At 57.7% G+C, this 7,565-nt stretch overlaps 1 protein-coding gene across 2 annotated transcripts in view; it reads left to right on the forward strand.

The window, feature by feature from the left end:
* The first annotated feature begins 1,920 nt into the window (after positions 1-1,920).
* Positions 1,921-7,565, forward strand: part of LOC138804538 (adiponectin receptor protein 2-like) — a 23,984-nt gene continuing 18,339 nt past the window's right edge. Inside the window, exon 1 of one of the 2 annotated variants that reach the window (XM_069988872.1) lies at positions 1,921-2,086. The gene's annotated coding sequence lies outside the window, so the exon portion shown is untranslated. Of the gene's footprint in view, positions 2,087-3,718; positions 3,842-7,565 lie in introns of those variants that run through there. The other variant, XM_069988873.1, reaches the window with a different exon arrangement.

Consider the following 7,565-nt stretch of genomic DNA (forward strand, 5'->3'; position numbering starts at 1 on the left):
CCACCTTGGCTCGGCTTCCTGCTCAGGACACACCAGCCCTTTCTTGGAGCTCCACTTCTGCAAACTCCTCACCCGGTCACCAGAGTTCCTCCCCGGGCACTTGGGGACCCGAGTCTTCTCAAATTACCCTGACTAAGAACCTGGGTCTTCAGCTCAGAGTCTGGCTGTACTGTCACGCTATTTCCAGGGGAACAAACCTCTTCGTGTTAGGGATTTTAAGTGTGTAGCAGCAACAGTTAAAAATGCTCTTTTTTCTTTTTCCTGGCTCATGGTTTTCTGTGTGTGGGTGATTGCTTAGGCAGTTGGTTTTTTCTGAGCAGATGCTATCTTCAATTTTTCCTTAATAAAGAGCTGACAGATTAAAAAACAAAGTTAACAGGTGCTTCCAGCTTCCTGGGGAAATTACTTTCTGCTTATTGATGGTTGCTTCTACTTGCTGTCTCTCAGGATCTGTCCTTTTCTAACACAAAGCATTTATGACTGATGGTGCATGTGTGCGTGCGTGTGCATGTGTGTGCGTGCGTGTGCGTGTGTGTATACACCAGGCCTGGGGCCTGCTTGCTGTCCCTGAGTTTTCTCACTCAAGGCCGGCGCTCTATCAAGGAAGCCACAGCTCCACTTCCTGCTATTTATTTATTTTTATTGGAGGTAAGAGTCTCCCGGACTTTTCCTTGGAATCCTCAGCTCGCGGCTTCCTGAGCAGCTCGGGTCTCAGGCGTGAGCCACCGGCGCCCGATGACTGTAACACCATGAGATACTTTTGTGTTCCCGTCTTGATTCTCGCCGCAAAGGAGATGCCCAGCCGAATCAACCTGTTGTCGCTTGGGACTGCCAGAAGACCTGGGTTGTTAACTAGGTTTTTTTCCTCCCCACACGTTTTCATTAGGGTCAGTTGTGCCCAACGGGGTCTCCTGTGACACGGGTACCTACGTGCAGTGTACCGTGATCACATCCCGTCACTCCCCAAGTTCTTAAAGAATTCTTTGCTCGCCTTTTATTTTGGCAAAACATTTGAATTGAAGAATACACAGAGACCTCTTGTAACGCGATAGTTAAATGGTAAGAACTGAATTTTAACAAAGTAGGCAAAAGGCTGGGCAGGGTGGCATGCGATTGTAATCCCAGCACTCCGGGGCTGAGGTAAGAGGATCGCAGTTTAAGGTTGACCCTGGCAACTCAGTGAGATCCTGTCTCCAAAGAAAAAATAAAAACGGGGGTGGACGGAGCTCAGTGGTAGATTATTTGCAATGCAAGAGACCTCAATACCTATATATATATTTAAATTAAAGATTCGAGCAGATCCATTGCAAAGAAAAGCAAAATTAGGTGGGCGCTATTGGCTCATGCCTGTAATCCTAGCTACTCAGGAGGCTGAGATCTGAGGATTGCAGTTCAAAGACAGCCCAGGCAGAAAACTCCAGGAGGCTCTTACTTATCACCAATTAACCAGCAAAAAGCTGGAAGTGGAACTGTGGTTCGAGGGGTAGAGCACTAGCCTTGAGCACTAAAGCTCAGGAATAGAGCTCCAGGCCCTGAGTTCAAGTCCCAGGATGGGCGTATGTGCACGCGCGCGCGCACACACGCGCGCACACACACGCGCGCACACACACACACACACAGCACCTGCTTTAGTTAGGTATGTGCGCCCAGCCCCTGGTTACTCTGGACTGGCCTTCCCGGAGACCAGGCAGAGACCTGGTCACTTGCCTCTGGGAAATTCCAGGCTCAGTTCACAGCCTGACCTTCCCGGTGACTCACAGCCCAGGCTGCGCTCAAGGCCAGCGCACCTGTCACCCAAGCCACCAGCCACCCACCTTGGGTGACACCCTCTTTGTCAACAAATGACAGGGACGATGACCTCACCACCCACAGAGCACTGTTGGGTCACTGGGAGGGGGCGGGGGACAGGGAGGTAGGGGGCAGGAAGCGGTTCTGGGAGCCATGGAGCTGTGGGGAATGAGAGGCGTGACCCCCTAAAGATGGAAGGCACTGGGGGTCTCAAGACCTGCAGGTGACGCTGGACCACACAGGTTTCCACCCAGCCCTCCGGGTTTCCTTCCAGCTCACCAGAAGACCATATAGAAAGGCGAGGAGGGAGAGGGATGGGGGGGGGGAGGGAGGGAGGCCAGGCTGGGGAGGGAGAGGGATGGGGGGGAGGAAGGCCAGGCTGGGGAGGGAGAGGGATGGGGGAGGAAGGCCAGGCTGGGGAGGGAGAGGGATGGGGGGTAGGGAGGCCAGGCTGGGGAGGGAGAGGGATGGGGGGAAGGAAGGCCAGGCTGGGGAGGGAGGATGGGGCCTGCATACAGGTGGAGCTCAGGAAATCCTTCTCTGGTCAGGGAGGGTGAGGCAGTTCCTCTTTGGGCAGAGTGAGCAAGGGGAAGAAATGGTGTGGTTTGCCTCAGCACTAAGAACTTCAGGCCTAACCGGATGCCAGTGGCTCACGTTGGTCAACCTAGCTACTCGGGAGGCTGAGATCTGAGGATCGCGGTTCAAAGCCAGCCCGGGCAGGAAAGTCTATGAGACTCCCATGAAACAGCAGAAAACAGGAAGTGGCGCTGTGGCTCAAGTGGTAGAGCGCCAGCCTTGAGCTGAAGAGCTGAGGGTCAGCGCCCAGGCCCAGAGTTCAAGCCCCACGATCAACAAGAGAACCCAAAACCCCAAAACTTGATGTCTTGGCCCAGGCAGATAGACATGGTGATTGGTATGTCTTTTATGGATAAGGTAAATTAAAAAAACAAACGAACAGTAATTCAGTTTGCAGGGTCAGCTATTCCTGGAGACGGATCTGGCTTGGGCTTCCCTCCGCTCTGGTGTTCTGAGTGGGCTCCGAGAGCGCCTCCGGCCGGGCGAGGCCCCTCGGGGGGTTTCTCCCGAGTTCGGTGCCGTGCCCTTTGAGCCACAGCTCCCCGTCCAGCTCTTCTTTTCGCTGGTTAACTGGAGATCAGAGTCTCACCTCGGCCCGGGCTGGTTTCGAACCTTGGTCTTCAGATGGCAGCTGGGCGGGCCGCGCTCGGGGCTGGGGTCCTGCCTGCGGCCTCCCTGGGGCCTGGGCTGCCCGGCGGGGGGTGTCAGCCCCAGAGGCCGGCCGGGGTGCGGGCCTCCGCCCCAGGGCAGGTGGAGCCGGCCTACCATGCCTGAGGCCCCGGGTTCGAGTCCCAGGCAGGAAAAGCCGGAAGTGGCGCCGTGGCTCAGGTGGTAGAGCGCCCAGGCCCCGAGTTCAGGACCCAGGACCGGCCACGAGTAAAGTGACCCGGATGAGCGTGCGCGCGGGGCCTGAACCGGGGCTCGAACCCGCGGCCGGGGCCGCCCTTCCTGCCGGGGCTGGCCTCGCACCGCGGTCCTCCCGATCGCAGCCCCCGGGGCCGCCACCGACGCCCCGGCCCGCGTGCGCCATTGTGCACCGGTATCCACGGAGACCGGGCAGGGCGTCCGCGCCGCTGCCCCCGCCCGGGCCGTGGGGAAGCGCTCGCCCCCCCCCCCCCCCCCACGCCCTCCTGCGCTCCGTCCCGCCGCCGCGGACGCCCGCGTCCCGGCCGAACTACAACTCCCAGGATGCACCGGGGCGGCAAGCGCCTCTCCCCATCCCGCCCGCCCGGCGAGGCGACTTCCTGTTTGGGGCAGCGCGCCTGCGCGCGGGGCGGGCGCCGATTGGGTCGCGCCGCCTCGGGCGATCACGTCACGGCGACGCGCGCGGCGGGGGCGGGGAGAGCGCGGCGGCGGCGGCGGCGGCGGCGGCGGTCGGGCGGCGCGAGCTCCGTCCAGACGCGGATCGCGGCGGCGGCGGCGGCGGCCGGGCCCTCCTCCGGCCTCCTCCCTCCCTCAGCGGCGGCCTCCGCCTCCGGTGAGGACCTCGCTCGGCTCCCGCGGGCTGTCCGGGCGCGGAGGTGACGGGACGCCGGGGCGGCGGCGGCGGAAGCGCGCGGGCCGCGACCTCTGACCCGCCCCGCCGGGGCGGGGGCGGCCGGGGGCGCCGCGACCCCGACCCGGTCCCGGTCCCCGACCCCGTCCTCAGCCCCGACCCCGACCCGGTCCCGGTCCCCGTCCTCAGCCCCGACCCCGACCCGGTCCCGGTCCCCGACCCCGTCCTCAGCCCCGTCCCCGACCCGGTCCCGGTCCCCGTCCTCAGCCCCGTCCCCGACCCGGTCCCGGTCCCCGTCCCCAGCCCCGTCCCCGGTCCCCGTCCCCAACCCCGACCCCGACGTCCCCGTCCCCAGCCCCGTCCCCGGTCCCCGTCCTCAGCCCCGTCCCCGACCCGGTCCCGGTCCCCGTCCCCAACCCCGACCCCGACGTCCCCGTCCCCAGCCCCGTCCCCGGTCCCCGTCCCCGGTCCCCGTCCTCAGCCCCGACCCCGACCCCGACCCGGTCCCCGTCCTCAGCCCCGTCCCCGACGTCCCCGTCCCCAACCCCGTCCCCGTCCCCGTCCCCAGCCCCGTCCCCAGCCCCGTCCCCAGCCCCGTCCCCGTCCCCAGCCCCGTCCCCGGTCCCCGTCCCGGTCCTCAGCCCCGTCCCCGGTCCCCGTCCCCGTCCCGGTCCTCAGCCCCGTCCCCGGTCCCCGTCCCCGTCCCGGTCCTCAGCCCCGTCCCCGGTCCCCGTCCCGGTCCTCAGCCCCGTCCCCGTCCCCGACCCCGTCCTCACCCCCGTCCCCGACGTCCCCGTCCCCGTCCCGGTCCTCACCCCCGTCCCGCTCCTCGTCCCCTCAGCCCCGGTCCCGTCCCGGCTCTTCCCCGCGACCCCCCCCCCCCCCCGTCCCGTCCCCCGTCCCCACCCCGGCGCTCATTCCCGGCGGGGTGGGGGGCGCCGGTTTGTTTTCCCCGTGCTGTGTGGGAGAGTGTGGTGTATCTAATCTGTGCTTACATGTAGTGCTTCATATGCACGACACACATGTAATCACACACACAGTGCATGCATGTATAACACACACAACAACACACGCACAGGTGACACATGTAACACACACATAACACATGTATAATACACTCACACATAACACAGTGCATGCATGTACAACACATACAACAACACATGCACAGGTGACAATGTAACATACACACAACACACACAATACATGTATAATACACGCACACAACACAGCACATGCATGTATAATACAACAACACACACAGGTGACACATGTAACACACAACGCACACGTGTAACACAACGCACACGTATAACACACACTGCATGCATGTGTAACACATACAACACAGGCACAGGTGACACGTAACACAATGCACACGTATAACACACATAACAGTACATGCATGTGTAACACAACACAGACACAGGTGACACATGTAATACATGCACACATCACACACATAACACTATAATACATGCACACGTGACTGACATACATATACAGTGCACACATGTAACACACATATATAATATGGACATGTATGACAGACATACACGTGTATGTTCTGACTCGGTTTCTCAGGCATGTATCACACTCTGTCTTCTGAAAACAGACCTTCTATTAGGAAATTCCTTCAGTGCAGAGCTTTGTTTTTGACACCAGTCAAGATCTACCTCAGGGCTGGGGCTCGGCCCCGGGTTAAAGCCACAACTGATCAGCACGGTGCTGGGCAGGGCCTAGGCCTCAGCTTGCCCTCTATACCCCTGTAAGGTACACTGTGGACGCTCACACTGTTAGACTGCTTATTTCCCTTGTTCTTCCTTTCAGATTTGTCACAGTGTCGAAGGCTTGATGCCGTCATCAGCATTAAAACTTGGTAGAGGGCTGGGAAGGTGGTTCCGTGGTAGAGCGCTTGCCTTGCATGCTTGAGGCCCTGGGTTCGATTCCTCAGCAGCACATAAGCAGAAAAAAAAGCCGGAAGTGGCACTGTGGCTCAAGTGGTAGAGCGCTAGCCTTGGGCTGAAGAGCTGAGGGACAGCGCCCAGGCCCAGAGTCCAGGCCCCACGACCGGACCCCCAAAAAAAAAAGACTTGGTAGATAGGGTGGCCGCCAATTGGCACAGGAATACAAAAGAAGGAGGAGTTAAATTGGTCTGCATAGGAAAGGCCTCGTCTCTCTCCTGACTTCTGGTTGTGTCTGCCTAGACTTTGGATTAGTTAGCAGCAGATTTCATCTCTGGGTGTGGGGACGTGAGCTAGATTTACAGGGTTTAAAGATTTGTGTTTCCTGTCCCCGTTCAGTGTGAATTTATAAATGAATCTTGTCAGTCAAGTGGTATCAATTTGGCTCGCATACTTTATTTCAATGTTTATCTTCCTAAATGTAAAACAGTTTTACTTCAGAGGTTGGCAAACCAGTCTGCGGGCCAAATCCTGTCTACTGCTGTGTGTGTGTGTGTGTGTGTGTGTGTGTGTGTGTGTGTGTGTGTGTGTGTGTGTGTGTGTGTGAGTGCGCGCGTGTGTGAGTGCGCGCGGGTGCGTGTGCACGCACTTGTGCGCTCAAGGGTGCAATGCTAGGGTTTGAACTCAGGATCAGAGTGGGAACCTGAGCTTCTCTGCCCAAGGCTAGTACTCTACCTCTTGAGACACAGCTTTGTTTCAGGCTTTTTGATGGCTAACTGAAGATGAAAAGTCTCACAGACTTTTCCTGCCTGGGCTGGCTTTGAACCACAATGCATACATCTCAGTCTCATGAGTGGCTAGGATTACAGGTGTGAGCCATGGGCGCTGGCCGCTGCTTGTTTTGGTAAGTGGAGTTTTATTGGAACGTGTCCCTGTACGTGTTAGGTATCACCGTGCCTGATCCTGTGTCACACAGTCACGTGGTGAGGCTGTGCCAGACCCATCCAGCCTGAAGTTTTACTCTAGCCCTCAATAGTCTATTAAGAAAGGTGCATATTCAAGTCACTGTGCCACACCTAACACTCAGGAGGCCAAAAGATCCAGAGTTCAAGGCCAGAGCTACTTTGCCTTTAAAAAAAAAAGGTAGGGGTGTGTGTGTGTGTGTGTGACATTTATTATACAGTTAAAACAAGTCAGGAAAGTAGTAACGAGAAAGTTAAAATCCAGAATTGTACCACAGGGTTGGTTGGTTTGGTAATTAATCCTTACAGAATCTCTTTGTAAGCATTTTTATACAAATGGGATCAATTTGTTAAGTATTGGTTTATAGAATTTTTCTTTTTTGCCAGTCCTAGGGCTTGAACTCCTGGCCTGGGCGCTGTCCCTGAGCTCTTTTGCTCAAGGCTGGCACCACTTTGAGCCACAGTTCCACTTCTGGTTTTCTAGTGGCTCATTGAAGATAAGAGTCTCACGGACTTTCCTGTCTGGGCTGGCTCTGAACCGAGATCCTCAGATCTCAGTCTCCTGAGTGAGTAGTTAGGATGACAGGCATGAGCTGCTGGTGCCCGGCTATTTATTTTTTTATTTATTTTTAAATTTTTGGGTCCGGTTGTGGGGCCTGAACTCTGGGCCTGGACGCTGTCCCTCAGCTCTTCAGCTCAAGGCTAGCGCTCTACCACTTGAGCCACAGCACCACTTCCGGCTTTTTTTCTTTCTTTTTTTTTTTTTTTGTCGGTCATGGGGCTTGAACTCTGGGCCTGGGCGCTGTCCCTCAGCTCTTCAGCTCAAGGCGAGCACTCTAC

The sequence above is a fragment of the Dipodomys merriami genome, unplaced genomic scaffold, assembly GCF_024711535.1.
Source record: "Dipodomys merriami isolate MVZ:Mamm:240054 unplaced genomic scaffold, mDipMer1.0.p SCAF_368, whole genome shotgun sequence".
Lineage (NCBI taxonomy): Eukaryota > Metazoa > Chordata > Mammalia > Rodentia > Heteromyidae > Dipodomys > Dipodomys merriami.